This window comes from Leopardus geoffroyi, chromosome C3 (genome assembly GCF_018350155.1).
Source record: "Leopardus geoffroyi isolate Oge1 chromosome C3, O.geoffroyi_Oge1_pat1.0, whole genome shotgun sequence".
In the NCBI taxonomy this organism is placed as follows: Eukaryota; Metazoa; Chordata; class Mammalia; order Carnivora; family Felidae; genus Leopardus; species Leopardus geoffroyi.
The window spans coordinates 58,257,912-58,276,814 of record NC_059338.1 but is presented as its reverse complement, the minus strand read 5'-3'; positions in this window follow the sequence as shown (position 1 = coordinate 58,276,814).

The window sequence follows — 18,903 nt, the reverse complement described above, 5'->3', positions numbered from 1 at the left end:
GAGAGCCAAAGAGTTTATTAATATATTTTTTAAAATGTGTATTTATTTTTGAGAGAGAGATAGAGGGAGCACGCGAGAGTTGGGGGGGGCAGAGAGAAAGAGAGGGGGACAGAGGATCTGAAGCGGGCTCTGTGCTGACAGCGCGAGCCGGACACAGGGCTCGGACTCACGAACCATGAGAGCATGACCTGCGCCGAAGTTGGACGCTTAACTGACTGAGCCACTCAGGCACCCCCAAAGAGTTTATTAATATTATCTTTTTGGTGTCTTTTCCACTGTATGAATGTCACTTTTTTTTTTCATATTTAATGTTTATTTTTGAGAGAGAAAGACAGAGCATGAGCAGGGGAGAGGCAGAGGGAGAGGGAGACACAGGATCCGAAGCAAGCTCCAGGATCTGAGCTGTCAGCACAGAGCCCGACACGGGGCTTGAACCCACCAACCGTTAGATCACGACCTGAGTGGAAGTCTGACGCTCAACCGACCGAGCCACCCAGGTGCCCCTACTTTAATGTTAAATTCCAGGGTAATTAGCATATAGTTAATTAACATATAGCTAATTAACATATAGTTAATTAGCATGTAGTTGATTAACATAGTTTCAGGTGTAGGTTCAGGTCATGATCTCGCCGTCCGTGGGTTCGAACCCCACATCGGGCTCTGCGCTGACCACTCAGAGCGTGTGAGCCTGCTTCAGATTCTGTATCTCCCTCTCTCTCCCTGTTCCTGCCTTGCTCGCACTCCGTCTCTCTCTCTCTCTCAAAAATAAATAAAGCTTAAAAATAAATAAATATCGTGGTTGATTTAGATAATGGACCCTCTGGGCCCCTTGTTTTATTCACCAACAGCGAGCCTGCAAAACCCTAGGTCCCCCTCTACCCTCGACCCCAATAAAAGCAGAATTCCTGCTCTCTCTGTCTCTCCACTGGTAACCTTGCTGTGGGGCCCCAGGTTGTGCCGTGTACTTTCCAGGTCTCGTAAGAAATCAACGTTTCCTTTTTCAAAGTTTCCTGGTGGCTATTGCTGAAGGCGGTCGTGCGATTCTGATAAGAAGCACCAGGGCGAGTCCAAACACTCACTGGTTCTTGATGGGCTGAGACCCGCACAAAACAGGGCACCAGTCTTTTTGAGGCTGCCGGAAAGCGATCTGTTGGGCTTTCTGTACGTGACTGGGCTTGTGTAATGTAAACACGGGGAACTAAGGAAAACAGAAGGCGGTTGCATGGGCCTCGTGAAGCATCAGGAGGCCGGGCCACACAGGCTGTTGCTCAGGAACTGGGTCGTTTGGGGTGGCTTGAACACCCCGGTCTTCTCCTCCCCGCTGAGCAGCTGCTGACCTCTGCTGTCGCGTTTCCCCGCGGTGGTGGCTCTGCCTCTCTTGGCTGTTCTCCCAGCTCCGCCTTCTTGCTCCTCAGTACATTCTGCCTTGGCGGTCTTATGCCTCGCTGTTTCCTCTAGCCATCGTTCTGGTCTTCTTCCCATTAAATTTTTTTTTATTTTAATAACAATATTGTTATTAGTAATTATGTTCTATTTTAATAATAATGATCTTAATAACATAATTGTGATTTTATCAACACATTATATTGTTTTATTTATTATATATTTTATTTATTATATATTTATTTTATTAACGTATTAACATTTTAATAACGTAACTCATTAATAATAATGTTATTATTTTTGAGAGAGAGAGAGAGAGAGCACACGAGCAGCAAAGAGAGAGAGAAGCAGGCTCCAGGCTCTGATCTGTCAGCACAGAGCCTGACGCGGGGCTGGAACCCACCAACCGTGAGATCATGACCTGAGCCGAAGTCGGACGCTCAACCGACTGAGCCACCCAGGTGCCCCTCTTCTTCCCATTTTTAAGTGCTGGCTTTTTGTGCCCGAGAGAGTCACTAGTGGGTCCACAATCGCCATCGTCTCTGACAGACTCTTTCGTGGTCCTTCTACAGTGGCTGCTCCTGAGGCACATGTCCCCCCCCCCCAGGTCTAGTGTCTGTGCCCTGACGTCACTAGCGTGTAGTCGGAAACTTACAGCAGAACGGTTTCTTCTCCAGAGCAGTATCTATTGGGCTTTAAGTGTTCACGTGGCTTATGCGTTCACGAAGCTACACTCACACCTACACTCACACCTACCACATCATCTGACACTCGCAATAACCGTTCCCCGTGGAGGGAAACAGTCCAGGTCTCCCATGCAGCCAATGGTAGAGCACAGTCAGTTCTGGCTCTTCTGACCCCAGAGACTCTCCAGACAACATTCTAGGGTGGAGAACCGGGGGGATATAAGAAGGGCTGACAAGGAAATGAAATATTTCAGGGGACGAAAGCAGTAGTGGGAGGGGCCATGGCAAAGACTGAAAGCTAATGACCTTGTTAGACGTCAAGTTTAAACACCCGTATCCCTGATATCTCAAATATTTCCTCAGAGGGCCAAAAGCTGGCCAGAGACTGGTTTCTGTCTATTCCCACCCCTTCCGTAAACCACCCTACGGGGTCGTGACTTGAAGACCAAGGGTGGGGAGCAAGGCCTCTTCTAGGAAGCCCCACATTTCCTTCCCAACCTGACATTTCAGGGGCTAAGATGCCTTAATAGCTATTCAAGTTAACCTTGAAACTGAATGTCCTTGAGAGAAGTCAGAACATCAAATCCCTAATAGATATATTTTTAAATTTTTAATTCATTTTTAAACTTTAAACCCAGGCTAGTGAACATATAGTGTACTAATGATTTCAGGAATAGAATTTAGTGAGTCATCGCTTACATAGAACACTCAATGTTCATTCAGATCCCTAACATCTTATGTGACATAATTTCTCAAATTGCTTTTCTTTTTTAATTAGAGAAGCTACAGCAGCCATAAGGAGAAGTGAAACACCCTGAACGGTCAACAGGTAAAAAGAACATTTGCTCAAAGCCTCCTCATGCTGCTTCGGGCCAGGCCTGGGGGCTGGCCCCGAGGAAGGGAAAAGGGGGGAAAGGCGTGCAGGTGCCAGGGCACATGTGCTTTCACCAGTGGGCAGTTCATCCTAGAGACAGATCGGTGACGTCAGTGGAAGAGAGAAAGGCCTCGGCAACATCATGCGCAGAAGCACCTAGGGCAGGTCCCCTGTGCTGTGAAGCTTGCCTCCTCCCCAGTGCCCTGTAGGAATGTGGCTGTGCAGGCAGACAAGTCACTGTCGCTCCAGAAGTGCATGAGATATCCTGAATTCTTCAAGGCCATTTGGAGGGCTTAGAAAGCTATATGTTTCCTTCCCTAAATTCTTTCTTTTCTTCCATAGATTCATCACGCACTGGCTCCGATATTGATAGTGGAATATTCTACTTGAATCCCCACACTTCTCATCAAGAGAGGGATAGCGTGGGACTTTTCTATTCCTGCCATAAATCTTAGCACAGCGTCTGGCATAGAATAGATAAAATTTAGTTAACCCACAACTTTCAGCTCCTATTTGTTAGTATGAGCCGGGGACCCAAGAACCAAGTTTGGCTCGAAGTCTCTGGGCTGAAGAAGAGATTGGGGTAAACAGCATGGGGAATGTTTGTCATGTTGGCCTTGGCATGTAGTAAGAGAACGACATTATTTTTGGAATATCAAATTCTGCTTGTGTTCTTGTATTTTTATGGGAACCTATAATGCTCTCTCTCTCTCTCTTTTTTTTTTTTTTTTTACCTCCAGAAGGAACTTGTCTTATTTTCTTGTGTCTCCTACTATGCCTTACTTTGAGTATGTCTTAATCATGGTGGATGATCTCCATTCATCCCAACCTTATTTGTCCACATCCTTAGTAAGCATTCTATCTAATGAATTCTCATTCTGACTTCTACCAGGCCTCGGCATCCTACGTACCAGATGTGAGGTGAAAAGTTGTACACGGTCACATCCTGGTAAGAACATGAGCTAAGTTCTTAGTGTGCCCTGAGCTGAGACAATGGTAGAAAAATATACTTGGATGCATTTGACCCCCATAGAAACAATGATAGATGATGGCAACTAGAGAATCTGACCTTCGATAGTGATGCTAATCTACTGTCAATGGCCAAGACCTGTCTACGCCTAGGAAAACCAAACTCTTTGAGACACAAACCAGCAGTCATTGATTCCTGAATTATACCGAGGAAAGAGAAATTACACACTTTATTTTTTTATTTTTATTTTTTTCAACGTTTATTTATTTTTGGGACAGAGAGAGACAGAGCATAAATGGGGGAGGGGCAGAGAGAGAGGGAGACACAGAATCGGAAACAGGCTCCAGGCTCTGAGCCATCAGCCCAGAGCCTGACGCGGGGCTCGAACTCACCGACCGCGAGATCGTGACCTGGCTGAAGTCGGACGCTTAACCGACTGCGCCACCCAGGCGCCCCAAGAAATCACACACTTTAAACAGCACCTTCACAGGTGTTCCAGAGAAAAATCAAGCAGTTTTAGCCAAGTTTCTCAGGCAATCCTAGAGTCGTAGGACATCACAGAGCCTGGAGCAGGGATACAGACTTTTCCTGTAGAGACCTGTCCTTCAGAGGAAAGCAGATTGAATCAGAAAACCATTGGTCCAAAATAAAATTTTACCCCGACGGTATTCCATCATTTGGTGTCATACCAAATGTTGTTAATATAAATCCCCGAGAAGCGATGAAACCGAATTAAAAAGTTAACATTGGAGTCCCTCATATTGGAAAGGATTAGCTGAACATCTGCTGAAGGTAGTTTTGTTAGACCCACTTCTGCTTTAATTCCCTACCTATTAAGTGCATTTACAATGAAGCAGGATGCCTACTACTGGAAATGTCAGCAGCCCTTGCTGTGCCTCAAGTTTCTCAATTACCGAATTTAGAGTCCCACCCATCGTAGGAGGGACCATCTGTTTCAGTGATGTTTTCGTTGTCTCCAGCTTACCCAGTGATACAGTGCACGGGAGGGTTGGGGGGGGGGGGTGGTTCCTAAGGCTTTTTCTTTTCAATTAAAAAATTTTTTAAAAAAAATTTAATTCCAGTTAGTTAACATATAGTGTTATATTAGCTTCAGTTGAATTCGGTGATTCAACAGTTCCGTACATCACCCAGCGCTCATCACAGCGAGTGCACTCCTTAACCCCCATCAACGATTTCACCCATCCTCCCGCTCCCCTCCCCTCTGGTAGCCATCAGTTTGTTCTCTATAATGAAGAGTCTGTTTCTTGATTTGTCTTTCTTTTTTTTTTCCCTTTTGTTTATTTGTTTTGTTTCTTAAATTCCACATATGAGTGAAATTATATGGTATTTGTCTTTCTATGACTTATTTTGCTTAGCATTATACTCTCTAGCTCCATCCATATCCCTATAAATGACAAGCTTTCATTCTTTTTTATTACATTGTATATTACATATATATTACATTGTATATTACTATATATTACATTGTATATTATGTATATATGTATATATGTATACACACATACATATATATACATATATACATATATCTATATATGTATCTATATCTATATACATATACCTATATACCTGGTATATATCTATATATGTATATACCACTTCTTTTTTATCCGTTCATAAATCAATGGGACACTTGGGCTGCTTCCATATCTTGGCTATTGTAAATAATGCTGCTATAAACATCTGGGTGCCTGTATCCCTTTGAATTAGTGTTTTTGTATTCTTTGGGTAAATATCCACTAGTACAATTGCTGGGTCATAAGGTAGTTCTGTTTTTAACTTTTTGAGGGACCTCCATACTGTTTCCCAGAGGGGCTGCACCACTTTGCATTCCCACCAGCAGGGCAAGAGCATTCCTTTTTCCCCACGTCCTTGCCAACACCTGTTGTTTCTTGTGTTGTTGATCTTAGCCATTCTGACAGGTGTGAGGGGGTGTCTCATTATAGTTTTGCTTTGCATTTCCCTGATGGTAAGTGATGATGAGCATCTTTTCATGTGTCTCTGGGCCATCTAGATGTCTTCTTTGGAGAAATGTCTGTTCATGTCTTCTGCCCATTTTTTATTGTGTGGGGTTTTCTTTTCTTTTCTTTTTTTTTTTTTTTTTTTTTGGTATTGAGTTGTATAAATTTTCTCTATATTTGGATACTAACCCTTTATCAGGTATGTCATTTGCAAATATCTTCTTCCATTCCGTAGGTTGCCTTTTAGTTTCTTGGTTGTTCCCGTCATTGTGCAGAAACTTTTTATTTTGATATGGTCCTACTAGGTTAGTTTTGCTTTGGTTTCCCTTGCTTCGGGAGACATATCTGGAAAAAAGTGGCTGTGGCTCATGTCAAAAAAGTTACTGCCTGTGTTCTCTTCCAGGATGTTTATGCTTTAGTTGTGGGTCTATTTCTGGGTTCTCTATTCTGTTCCATTGGTTTGTGTGTCTGTTTTTGTGCCAGTGCCATACTGTCTGGATGATTACAGCTTTGTAATACAGATTCAAGTCCAGAATTGTGATGCCTCCAGCTTTGCTTTTCTTTTTAAGATTGCTTCGACTATTTGGGGTCTTTTATGGTTTCATACAAATTTTAGGATCGTTTGTTCTAGTTCTGTGAAGAATGCTGTTGGAATTTTGACAGGGGTTGAACTATATGTGTATATTGCGTTGCGTAGTATAGACACTGAAGCAATATTTGTTCTTCCAGTCCATGGACATGGAACGTGTTTCCAGTTCTTTGTGTCGTTTTCACTTTCTTTCATCAGTGTTCTACAGTTTTTAGAGTACAGCTCTTTGGTTAGGTTTATTCCCAGGTATCTTTTAGTTTTTGGTGATATTGTAAATAAGATTGTTTTCTTAATTTCTCTTTCTGCTGCTTCATTATTGGTGTATAGAAATGCAACAGATTTCTGTGCATTGATTGTGTATCCCATGACTTTACTGAATCTGTGTATCAGTTCCAGTTTGGGGGTGGAATCTTTTCGGCTTTTCTGTATGCAGTATTATGTAATCTGCAAATAGTGAAAGTTTGATTCCTTCCTTACTGATTTGGACACCTTTGTTCCTTTTTTGTTGTCTGATTGCTGCGGCTAGGACGTCCAGTACTATGTTGAATAACGGTGGTGAGAGGGGACATCCTTGTCTTATTCCTGACCTTAGGGGCCAAGCTCTTAGGTTTTCCCCGTTGAGGATGAAGTTAGCTGTGAGTTTTTCATAAATGGCCTTTATCATGTTGATGTATGTTCCCTCTAAACCTACTTGGTTGAGGGTTCTTATCACGAATGGATGTGGTACTCTGTCAAATGCTTTTTCTGTGCCTATTGAAATGATCATATGGTGCTTTTCATTTCTCTTATTGACGTGATGTATCATGTCAATTGATTTGTGGATATTGAATGACACTTGCCACCCAGGAATAAATCCCACTAGGTTGTGGTGAATGATTTTTTTCAAAAGTATTTTTGGGTTCAGTTTGCTAGTATTTTGTTGAGATTTTTGCATCTCTGTTCATCAGGAATATTGGCCTTTAGTTCTCTTTTTTAGTGGTGTCTTTATCTAGTTTTGGTATGAAGGGAATGCTGTCTTCATAGAACGATTTTGGAAGTTTTCCTTCTTTTTCTATTTTTTTTTTTAGAACAGTTTGAGAGGAATAGGTATTAAGTCTTTTTTTAGATGTTTGGTAGAATATGCAGGGGAAGCCATATAGTCATGGCTACATATCAAGAGGAAAATCTCTGTTCTAAAGTCTATTTTGTCTGAAATAAGTATGGCTTTTCCAGCCAGGTTGGGAGTTTTTTGGTTTTTGTTTTCTGTTTTTGTTTTTGTTTTTGTTTTGTTTTGTTTTGTTGATTACTAATTCAATTTCTGTGTTAGTTATTGGTCTATTAAAATTTTCTCTTTTTTACTGTTTCACTTTTGGTAGTTTATACGTTTCTAGGGATTTATCCATTTCTCCTAGGTTATCTAATTTAGTCGCATATAGCTTTTCACAGTATTCTCTTATAATTGCTGTATTTCTGTGGTGTTGTTTATTTCTCCTCTCTTGTTGGTGATTTTATTTATTTGAATCCTCTCTTTTTTTCTTGATAAGTCTGACTAACAGTTAATCAATTTGATTGATTTTTTTTTTTTTTCCAAAGAACTGGCTCCGGGTTTCATCGATCTGTTTTATTGTTTTTTGTTTGTTTGTTTGTTTGTTTGTTTGGCTTTTTAGTTGCTATATTATTTATTTCTGCTCTAATCTTTATTATTTCCTACCTTCTGCTGCTTTTGGTTTTGTTTGTTGTTCTTTTTCTAGCTCCTTTAGGTGTGAGGTTAGGTTGTTTGAGCTTTTTTTTTTTTGCATCTTGAAGTAGGCCTGTATTGCAATAAACTTCCCTCTTAGAACCACTTTTGCTGCAGATTTGGGACCATCTTGTTTTCATTTTCACTTGTTTCCATGTACTTTTTAATTTCTTCTTTTATTTCTTGATTGATCCATTTATTATTTAGTAACATGTTATTTAACCTTCATGTATTTGTGGTCTTTCCAGTTTTTTTTTTCCTGTGGTTGATTTCCAGTTTTATAGTGTGGTGGTGAGAAAAGATGTGTATATGACTTTAATCCTCTTGTATCTGTTGAGGCTTGTTTTGTGGGGTAACATGTGATTAGTCTGGAGAATGTTTCATGTGCGCTTAAAAAGAATGTGTGTTCTGCTGTTTTAGGATGGAATGTTCTGAATATATCTCTTAAATCCATCTGTGCCAGTGCGTCATTCAAAGCCATTGTTTCCTTGTTGATTTTCTGTTACATGATCTATCCTGTGATGTATATGGGGTGTTAGGTCCCCTCCTTTATTGTATAATTATCGATTAGTTCCTTTATGTTTGTTATTAACTGTTTTACGTATTTGCGTGTTCCTATCTTGGGCGCATATATATTTACCACTGTTATATCTTCTTGTTGGATTGTCCTTTTTTATTTTTTTTGTTTATTTTTAATTTCATTTTTTATTTTTTTAAATTTACGTCCAAATTAGTTACTATATAGTGCAACAATGATTTCAGGAGTAGATTCCTTAGTGCCGCTTACTCATTAGGCCTTTCCCCCCTCCCACAACCCCTCCAGCAACCCTCAGTTTGTTCTCCATATTTATGAGCCTCTTCTGTTTTGTCCCCCTCCCTGTGTTTATATGATTTTTGTTTCCCTTCCCTTATGTTCATGTTTTGTCTCTTAAAGACCTCATATGAGTGAAGTCATATGATTTTTGTTTTTCTCTAATTTCACTTAGCATAATACCCTCCAGTTCCATCCATGTAGGTGCAAATGGCAAGATTTCATTCTTTTCGATTGCCAAGTAATACTCCATTGTGTATATATATATATATATATATATATATATATATATATATACCACATTTTCTTTATCCATTCATCCATCGATGGACATTCGGGATCTTTCCATACTTGGGCTATTGCTGATAGTGCTGCTGTAAACATGGGGGTGCATGTGTCCCTTTGAAACAGCACACCTGTATCCCGTGGATAAATGCCTAGTAGTGTAATTGCTGGGTCACAGGGTAGTTCTATTTTTAGTTTTTTTTTGAGGAACCTCCATACTGTTTTCCAGAGTGGCTGCACCAGCTTTCATTCCCAACCTTTTTTATTTTTATATAGTGTCTTTCTTTGTCTCTTGTTACAGTCTTTGCTTCAAAGTCTGTTTTGTCTGAAATAAGCATTGCTACTCCAGCTTTCTTTTGACATCCTTGTCCATGATAGATGTTTCTCCATTCCCTCACTTTCAATCTGCAGGGGTCTTTAGGTCTAAAGTCGAATCTCTTGTAGACAGCATCTTGTTTTTTGAATCTACTCTGTCACCTTTTATCTTTGGATTGCGACATGTAGTCCATTTATATTCAAAGTAATTATTGATAGATATGTATTTATTGTCATTTATACCTGTTTTGTGGTTGTTTCTGAAGATTTTCTCTGATCCTCTCTTGTCTTTCTCTCTGTCCTGGTTTGCTGATTTTCTTTAGTGATATATTTGGATTTCTTTCTCTTTATTCTTTGCCTGTTTATAGGTGGTTTTTGATATAAGGTTACCATTATGTTTTGTATATAAGATCTGCATATAGCAGTCTATATTCAGTTGATGATCATTTAAGTTTGAACCCATTCTTTACTTCCCTCTTCCCCATGTTTTTGGTATATGTTGTTATATGTTACATCCTTTTATTTTGTATGTTCTTTGACTGATATTTCTGTAAGAAATATTTATGTTTACTGCTTTTGTGTTTCCTACCTTTATGCTGTCACTTTTGGTCTTTCCTTTCCACTCAAAATGTTCCCTTTAATATTTCTGGCAGGGCTGGTTTAGTGGCCATGAACTTCTTGAGTTTTTGTTTGTCTGGGAAACTCTTTATCTCTCCTTCTGTTCTGTATGATAGTCTTGCTGGATGGAGTATTCTTGGCTGCAGATTTCTTCCCCTTCAGCACTTGACTGTGTCATGCCACTTCCTTCCGGCTTGGAAAATTTCTGCTCAAAAATCCCCTGCTAGCCTTATGGGTTTTCCCTTGAAAGTTACTGGCCTCTTTTGTGTTGCTGCATTAAAATTTTTGTCTCTATCACTATATTTTGCCAACTTAATTACAATATGTCTTGGTGTGGAGCTGCTTCGTTTTTAAATTTTGTTGGTGTTTCTCTGTGCTTCCTGGATCTGGCTATCTATTTCCTTCCCCAGCTTCGGGAAATTTTCGATTATTATCTCTTCAAATAAACTTTCTGCTTCCTTTTCTCTCTGTTTTTCTTCTGGGACTCTTTTAATACAAATGTTATTACTTGATGGAGACACTGAGTTCCCTAAGTCTATTACCATATTGCATAATTGTTTGTCTGGTTTGTTCAGCGTGATTACTTTCCATTACTCTGTCTTCTAGTCATTAGTTCGTTCCTCTGCTTCTTCTAGTCTGCTGTACATTCCTTCCATCAAGCTTGTTTCTTATTTCATTTGTTGGCCCTTTATCTCTGCCCTGTTATTCTTTATCTCTGTTTTCAGGCTCTCACTCAGGTTTTCCATTCTTTTCCCAAGTCTAGGGAGTATCCTTATGATCATTACTTTATTTATTTATTTATTTTTAATTTGTTTTTCAACGTTTATTTATTTTTGGGACAGAGAGAGACAGAGCATGAACGGGGGAGGGGCAGAGGGAGAGGGAGACACAGAATCGGAAACAGGCTCCAGGCTCTGAGCCATCAGCCCAGAGCCTGACGCGGGGCTCGAACTCACGGACCGCGAGATTGTGACCTGGCTGAAGTCAGACGCTTAACCGACTGCGCCACCCAGGCGCCCCTGATCATTACTTTAAATTCCCTACCAGACAAGGTGTGCTCTGGTCTGTTTGCGAGATGAGACCTGTCACCACGGCTGTTGGAACCGTGGCTCCAGAAGACTTTTGGGTCAGGAGACATTCAGAGTTTGGGCCAGTCTTCTGGGGAGGAGGGTGTATGGGTTCATTGCACTGGGACTGAGTCAAGCATGACTGGGAAGGGTGATTCCACCAGATCATGGAAGGGGGACCTTGGAGGGGCAAGTTGGATAGTGAGTGTGAGTGTAGGGGCTGTGTTGTTCCTTCAGGTTGCTCTGTTCTTATGCTGAGGGGTGGGGGAGGGAAATGGCACCTGCCAGTTTCTTTTTTCTAGGAGGAGTCTCTTCACAAAAGCCGTCTCTCTGGCACCTGTTCCGAAATGAGCGAATAACCTCCCAATACATGCCCCAGGTACTCCTTAGACCACTGTTTCCACTCTGTGTGTCTGCATGTTGTTGGACGGCCTTCTCTCTAAGAGCGGCACAATATCTCCAGGCTTTCCCAGAGCCAAGCACTGTGACCTTAAAACTCCGGGCTTTAAGCCCCACTTTTTCCAGATGTCATGAAATTCAGCCCCTCGTGCTTTATAAGCCAATAGCCATGGGGGTTCGTTTTCCCTGTGTGCTCCCCTGTGTGCTAGCCTGTCTCTCGTCCTTCTCTGTGACTGTGGCTCTTGCCCCAGCACAGCAGCCAAGATCCATTTCTCTCCCAAGCCCTGTCTCTATACTTCCTACTTTCTTCGATGTGGCCTTGTCTCTACCTTTATTGTGGAGTTTGTTCTGCAAAGGCTTCGTGTCAATTTCTGGGGTATTGAGGCTGGTTCCTCTTCCCCATCAGACTCTTGGGTGTTGGTATCCCACTGGTCTTGTCTTCTGTATTTATCTCCCTCTTCGCCCTCTTCACATCTCTCTTCCCCATTCTGCGTCATTCCCTAATTATGTATCTGTCTTTCTCAACTGCGAGCCCCTTCATCCCTAGACTGTCTCTCGATCCCCAGCACCTAGCATAACACCTGACGATGGTGGTGTTAATGACTATTTGAGGGATGGATGAAATCATTGATTCGTTCATCTCCTTGTCCTTCAAGAACACACAAGAGCAACCATGCCTGCCATTGCAGAAACCAGGAGAAGTGGTCACTGTAAGAAGACGAGGGTATGTTTTCATGAGATGTTATTGTAAGTGATGCTCAGGCCAGTTTCTAAGGCCTTTTTTTTTTTTAACTCAAAACAGGGCAATAATTATATTATTTTAACTGCATCACATGCTTTGTGCTTCAGCCAAAGCGTGAATGGACCTAAGCCAGTCGTCATGTCCAACGGGTCCTGACTGCAGGGAGAGCTGCCTTTCCCTCCAGTCTGCGCTCCGGGGTCCCGCCCTGCCCCCAGCAGACACAGGAAGATTCGAATCCCTGATGGAGCCCTTAAGAGGTGGCCTGATGTCCTCTCCAGTTCCAAGCCCTGCCAGTGTGGATGCTTTCCCTGATTTCCTGTCTCCCTCTCTCTCCCTCTCTCCTTCCTTCTCTCTCACCCTCCCTCCCTCTCTCTCTTTCTCTCTTTCTCTCTTTCTCTTCCTTCCTCCCCCTCTCTCCCTCTCTCCCTTCTTTTCTCTCCCTCACTCCCTCTGTTTTCCTCTCTCTCTCTCCCTCCCTCCTTTTTTCTGGCTCTTTCCGTCTCCCTGTTTCCCTCCCTCCCTCTCTTCCTCCTTCCCTCTCTCCCTTCTTTTCTCCTTTCCTCTCTACCTCCCTCCCTTTCTCTACCTTCTCCCTCTCTCTCCCTCTCCCTCCTTCTCTCCCTCCTCCCACTCCCCAGCCTTTCTTCCCACCTTGTCCAATCATCCTGTTTCTAGCACGTAGTGACATTAACGAGGGAAATCATCAACTTCACGTAACTCGATTTTAAACAGCTATGGCTTAGGTGCCTGAATGAACTGTGGGTTTGACATGTCTCTGTGACATTTCGGGAACCAGGTCCCAGGGTAATGGCATGACGAGCAGTTTGGCTAAAACAAAGGAGACTTTGGGAATAAAAGAACATTTGTTGGGGGAGATACAATGCCTGCTTTCCGGAAAGGAAGCTTGTTGGTGAGGAATGCTGTTGTAACAAGGCCCGGGTCAGCTAAACAGCTTCGTTTCAGACCAGGCAGTGGCAGAAAGTTATCCCCAAGGCAGCCAGGCCCAGAGTCACGACTAATTCCCCAAGTCCCACCTCTGGAAGAGTTCCTGTTTTTTTTGTTTTGTTTTCTCGTTGTTCCCCCCCCCCCAACCCAGTTTTTAATATATCCTGAAACAACCCCAAAGAAGCTTCTAACAGTTTTAATTATCTAAATAATGACAATAATAATAATCACTTGTTATGTGACAGGCGATGCAGCCAATGATTTGCATAATAATATCATCAAATCCTCATAATGTCCCTGTGGGGTATATGCAATGGTTATCTCCACATTACAGATTTCAAAAAAAAGAGGTCTGGATGGGGCGCCTGGGTGGCTCATTTGGTCAAGTGTGTGACTTTGGCTCAGGTCACGATCTCATGGTTTGGTCGGTGAGTTCGAGCCCCGCATCAGGTTCTGTGCTGGCAGCTCAGAGCCTGGAGCTTTTTCGGATTCTGTGTCTCCCTCCCTCTCTGCCCCTCCCCCAGGGCTCCAGGCTCTGAGCTGTCAGCACAGAGCCCAACCTGGGGCTCGAACTCACGGACCGTGAGATCATGACCTGAGCCGAAGTCAGACGCTTAACTGACGGAGCCACCCAGGCGCCCCAAAGCCAATACGTAAAGAAAAAAAAAAGATTCTCGACTCTTACCTCATAGCAGATATAAGAATAAACTTGATATGGGTCACCGCAGGGCCAAAGGTAAGAGCTCAAACCATCAAACTTTTCGAAGAAAAGAGACAAGAAAATCTCAGTGACCTTGGGTCCCTCTGAGAAGGCTGGAGTCCAGGAGGGGAGGGAGGTGAGGATCTGGGCACCAATGGAGAAGTGGGCAGGGCTGGTCAGGTTGAAGGTTAATTTATTTGCCAAGCATCTTGCATCAAGTTGCTGAATACTTCCAGAAGGAGGTATGTGATGTTTGGTTGTCCCTGGATTTATGTTTAGAAAAGGTCATTCTGAGTGCTGTTTGGAGAATGTTTCTCAGTGAGGTCAAAGGACAAAGGGGCAGTGTGGTTAGGAGGCAGTCGTGGTGGTTGGGATGAGAGATTTGGTGCCTTCCTGGGGCGTGGTGCCAGTGGAGGTGGAAAGGAGTGGACAGATGGAGATCATGTTTAGGGAGTAGAGGTGAATGGACCCTGCGGACGGGTTGGAGGTAGTGGGTGACAGGAGAGAGGGACAAGAGTCAGAGAAGCTGCTGGATTCTAGCTGGAGCCACCGTGGGGTGGGTTGATCCCTGAGAGGGGTAGCGACACTGGCTTGGGACTCTGTGATTGGCGAAACTCTTGCAGAAACAGTATCTCTTTCGTTTTTATGACCAAACGGACTCTTCCTGGAGCCAGAAAGAATCGGCCGATCAGCACCACGACCGTGGCTGAGTACAGTCACTTGACTCTTTTCTGCTACCGCTCTGTTTCAGGTTAATTTGCTTCATACTTAGGACTGGCCCTCCGACAGTTTCACAGCTATTTCAGCCACCTATTTCTGCCAAGAGATGCACCGTCCCTATTTTTGGAAGCCAGATGACGCACAGGAAAGGTAATGTGATAGCGAACGTTTTGCCCCTCATAAATCACTGGCTCAAATCATAGCCAGATTACCAGGGATACAAATATCCTAATGACTCGTTAATGACACCCCCAAAGATGCCAGAACACGGTTATATTCCTCTTTGATGTTCTCATAGTATTTACATACAATAATAAGGACTATTTACTTGAAACACATTTTAGATATTTTACAGAGATACTCTGTACAATAACCACTACTTTTTACAATAACACTGCAAGGCTCAGGGAGGTTATTTGCCCCAAACGTCTAGAAAGTGCCTCTTTGCATATTTGATTCCAGGTCTGAAAAGCCAAAGGTCATGCTCCTCTCACCATGATCCTACTTATTGAAGGGAGGAAATCTAATGCTGCATAAAATTTTACCACTGTCCTTTGGAGATTTTTTTGTAAATGTCCGGGGAATTTACGAAACCAGTGGTCTGTTGACTTTAGATCCATGATCTGTAACACTATCTGCTGACAGCTTTCCAAAGAGATAGGCGGTAATCAACGTAACGTTGGTGGAAGTTTGGTTCACAAAACTGAAGGCAACATTTAACCTATGTTCAACAAGGAAGATCTAAGTCTTGAGATCCGTAGTGGAAACTTGGTATGAAATGCAGACATAGAACTTGAATAGAAGTTACTATTAAACATAGATCTCTTTGGGGGATTTTGCTTGCTTTCATCATCGTGTAATGGCAATCAGCCGAGTTTCACTGGGCAGTAACTAACCCTAAACTCTCGTAGGCTGGGAGTAGGACACCAGGCTGAGGTCGGGAGAGCTAGATGGCCCTAGTGTGGCCACTTACTAATGGCTGTCTGACTGTGATGAAAGAGGTTTCTGGAATGAGAGATTCAGCCCTGGCTGCTTGTATTTTCTCTAAGTGCAATACAGTACAACACAAAACAGAGAGCGTTCTCTCTTTTCGTTCTCTCTCATGCTTGTCCTTGCTTTCTTTCTGATACACCCATGCGGAGGAGGCTGTGTGCGCACGTGTGCCCACAACCTTGCTGAAACTTTTCGTAGAATAAACAAGTGGGGATCACTCGTCCTGCGCTGTCTGGAGATTTCCAGAGTGACGTACATGCCTTCTCCCCTGTGTCCCAGATTTAGCAGTTGTTTTTCTGTCTGGAGACAGAGGTGCTAAAGTTTTCATAGGTCATACGTGAGCTGAGGCCAGAGCCTCCTGCACGAAGAGCTTGTAATCTGGCAGGAAGGACGACGGTATCCTGGAGCTGGAAGGAGACATTGGATGTTTTTTAGTTCAGAGCCCCACTTGAGAATGTTCGGAGTCCATTTTTTTTTCATTTTGGAAAACATTTTACTGCCAGATATTTGAGACTATTAGCAAAGGTTAAAGATGGCCAGGAAGAAGGTTCTGGCGGAGGAAGGCTGGTGCCCAAACTGGGTGCTTTTACGTGACAGCGCCGGAAGGCTTTCAGAGATGAACACAATGATACCTTCCGAGTATGTGCTGCTCTGTCACGCAGTGTCCTGTAGGGGGAGCTGAGCCATCCAACAGCTTCAGCTGCGGCGCTTAAGGCCCTGAGACTTCTTATTGCCCGTAACTCATCTTCACTCCACTCTCCATGGCTTTCCAGCTGCCACCGATGTCATAAGTTTGATATGATGTGTCACCTACTCTTGACGCAAGAAGAACAGACTCTGCAGAGCAGGGGAAAGAAAAAGTCAGCGATGGAGGAGACGGTGATTACATGGATGAGTACGGGCCAGTCGGCGTCTAGGAAATCTTGCCTTCCCCAAGTTTTCCTCTTCAGCCGGCCTCGGGGTCACACACGCCCTTCTCAGAGATGAGATTGATTTCTGAATCGAGGCCCTCTTTACTCCACAGGGCCTTGCAAAACCACACGTCTTCGTGAGGCGGGTTGTCCAGGGTGCCCGAAAACCATTTCAAAGGAAGTGGGGGAAAAAAGCCAAGTGATTTATTGCTGAGGCTAAAACCCTAAAAAATGAATGGGAGTCTAGGTAAGTTTTGACAGACGGAGAAAGAGTGGCTTTAAGGTGGAGGTGAGGCCTGGATCCCGGAGTAGGGGGCTGAATGAGGGATCTTGGGGGCCCCCGGGGACCTGGCAATTAGGTTCGTGTAAATGGGATTGTTTCCTTAATTTCTGTTTCTCCTGCTTCATTGTTAATGGACAGAAATGCAACAGATTTCTGTACGTTGATTTTGTATCTTGTGACTTTCCTGAATTTGTGTGTCAGTTCTAGCGGTTTTTTCGGGGGATGCGGGGTTTTCTATATATAGTATTATGTCACCTGCAAACAGTGAAAGTTTGGCTTCTTCCTTATTGATTTGGGTGCCTTTTGTTCCTTTTTTGTTGTCTGATGGCTGCAGCTAGGACTTCCGGTACTATGTTGAACAAAAACAGTGAGAGTGGACATCCTTGGCTTGTTGCCGACCTTAGGGACAAAGCTCTTAGGTTTTCCGCGTTGAGGACGATGTTAGCTGTGGACTTTTCGTAAATGGCCTTTATCGTGTTGATGTGTGTTCCCTCTAAACCTACTTGGTGGAGGGTTCTTACCACGAATGGATGCGGTCCTCTGTCAGATGCTTTTTCTGTGTCTGTTGAAATGATCATACGATGCTTTTCATTTCCCTTATTGATGTGATGTATCATGTCGATTGATTTGTGGATATTGAATGATACTTGCCACCCAGGAATAAATCCCACTTGCGTTTGTTGGGAGATCTTTGATTACTGGTTCAATTTCTTGGCTGGTTATTGGTCTGATGAAATTTTGTAGTCCTTTTCTTTCAGTTTTTGTAGTGTATTTCTAGGAATTCAGCCGTGTCTTTGAGGCGGTCCAATTTGTTGGTATATTGTATTTCCGTGGTGGTGGTTGTTATTTCTCCTCTCTTCTTTAGTGATTGTTATGTAATCGAGACCTTTCTCTTTTTTCTTGATAAATTTGTCTAGGAGTTTATCAGTTTTGCTGATTTTTTCCCCCCAAAGAATCAGCTCCTCATTTCCTCGATCTGTTTTATTGTTTGTTTTTTAGTTCCTATATCATTTATTTCTGCTCCGATCTTTATTATTTCCTTCTTCCTGCTGCTTTTAGGTTTTCTTTGTTGCCCTTTCCCTAGCTCCTTTAGGTGTAAGGCTGGGTCGTTTCTTTGAGATTTTTCTTGCATCTTGATGTAGGGCTGTATTTCTGTAGAATCACTTTTTCTGCAACCCAAAAGTTTTGGACTTTAGGGTCTTCATTTCCGTTTCTGTCCATGTACTTTTTAATTTCTTCTTTTATTTCCTGGTTGACCCATTCATTGTTTGGGAGCATGTTGTTCAGCCTTCATGCATTTGTGGTCTTTCCAGATTTTTTTCCTGTGGTTGATTTCCAGTTTTATAGTGTTGTGGTGAGAAAAGATGCATGGTATGACTTCAATCCTCTTGTATCTGTTGAGGCTTGTTTTGTGGGGTAACGTGTCATTATTCTGGAGTATGTTTCATGTGCACTTAAAAAGAATGTGTGTTCTGCTGTTTTTGGATGGAATGTTCTGAATATATCTGTTAAACCCATCTGTGCCAGTGCGCCATTCAAAGCCATTGTTTCCTTGTTGATTTTCTGTTACATGATCTATCCTGTGATGTAAATGGGGTGCTAGGTCCCCTCCTATTATTGTATAATTATTGATTAGTTCCTTTATGTTTGTTATTAACTGTTTTACGTATTTGCGTGTTCTTATCTTGGGCGCATAAATACTTACCATGGTTATATCTTCTTGTTGGATTGTCCCCTTTATTATTATATGGTACCTTTCTTTGTTCCTTGTTACAGTCTTTGTTTTGAAGTCTATTTCATCCACTGTAAGTATTACGACTCCAGCTTTCTTTTGGCATCCATTTGCATCCATTCTCTATCCCCTCACTTTCCATGTGCAGGTGTCTTTAGGTCTAAAATGATCTCTGTGGGCA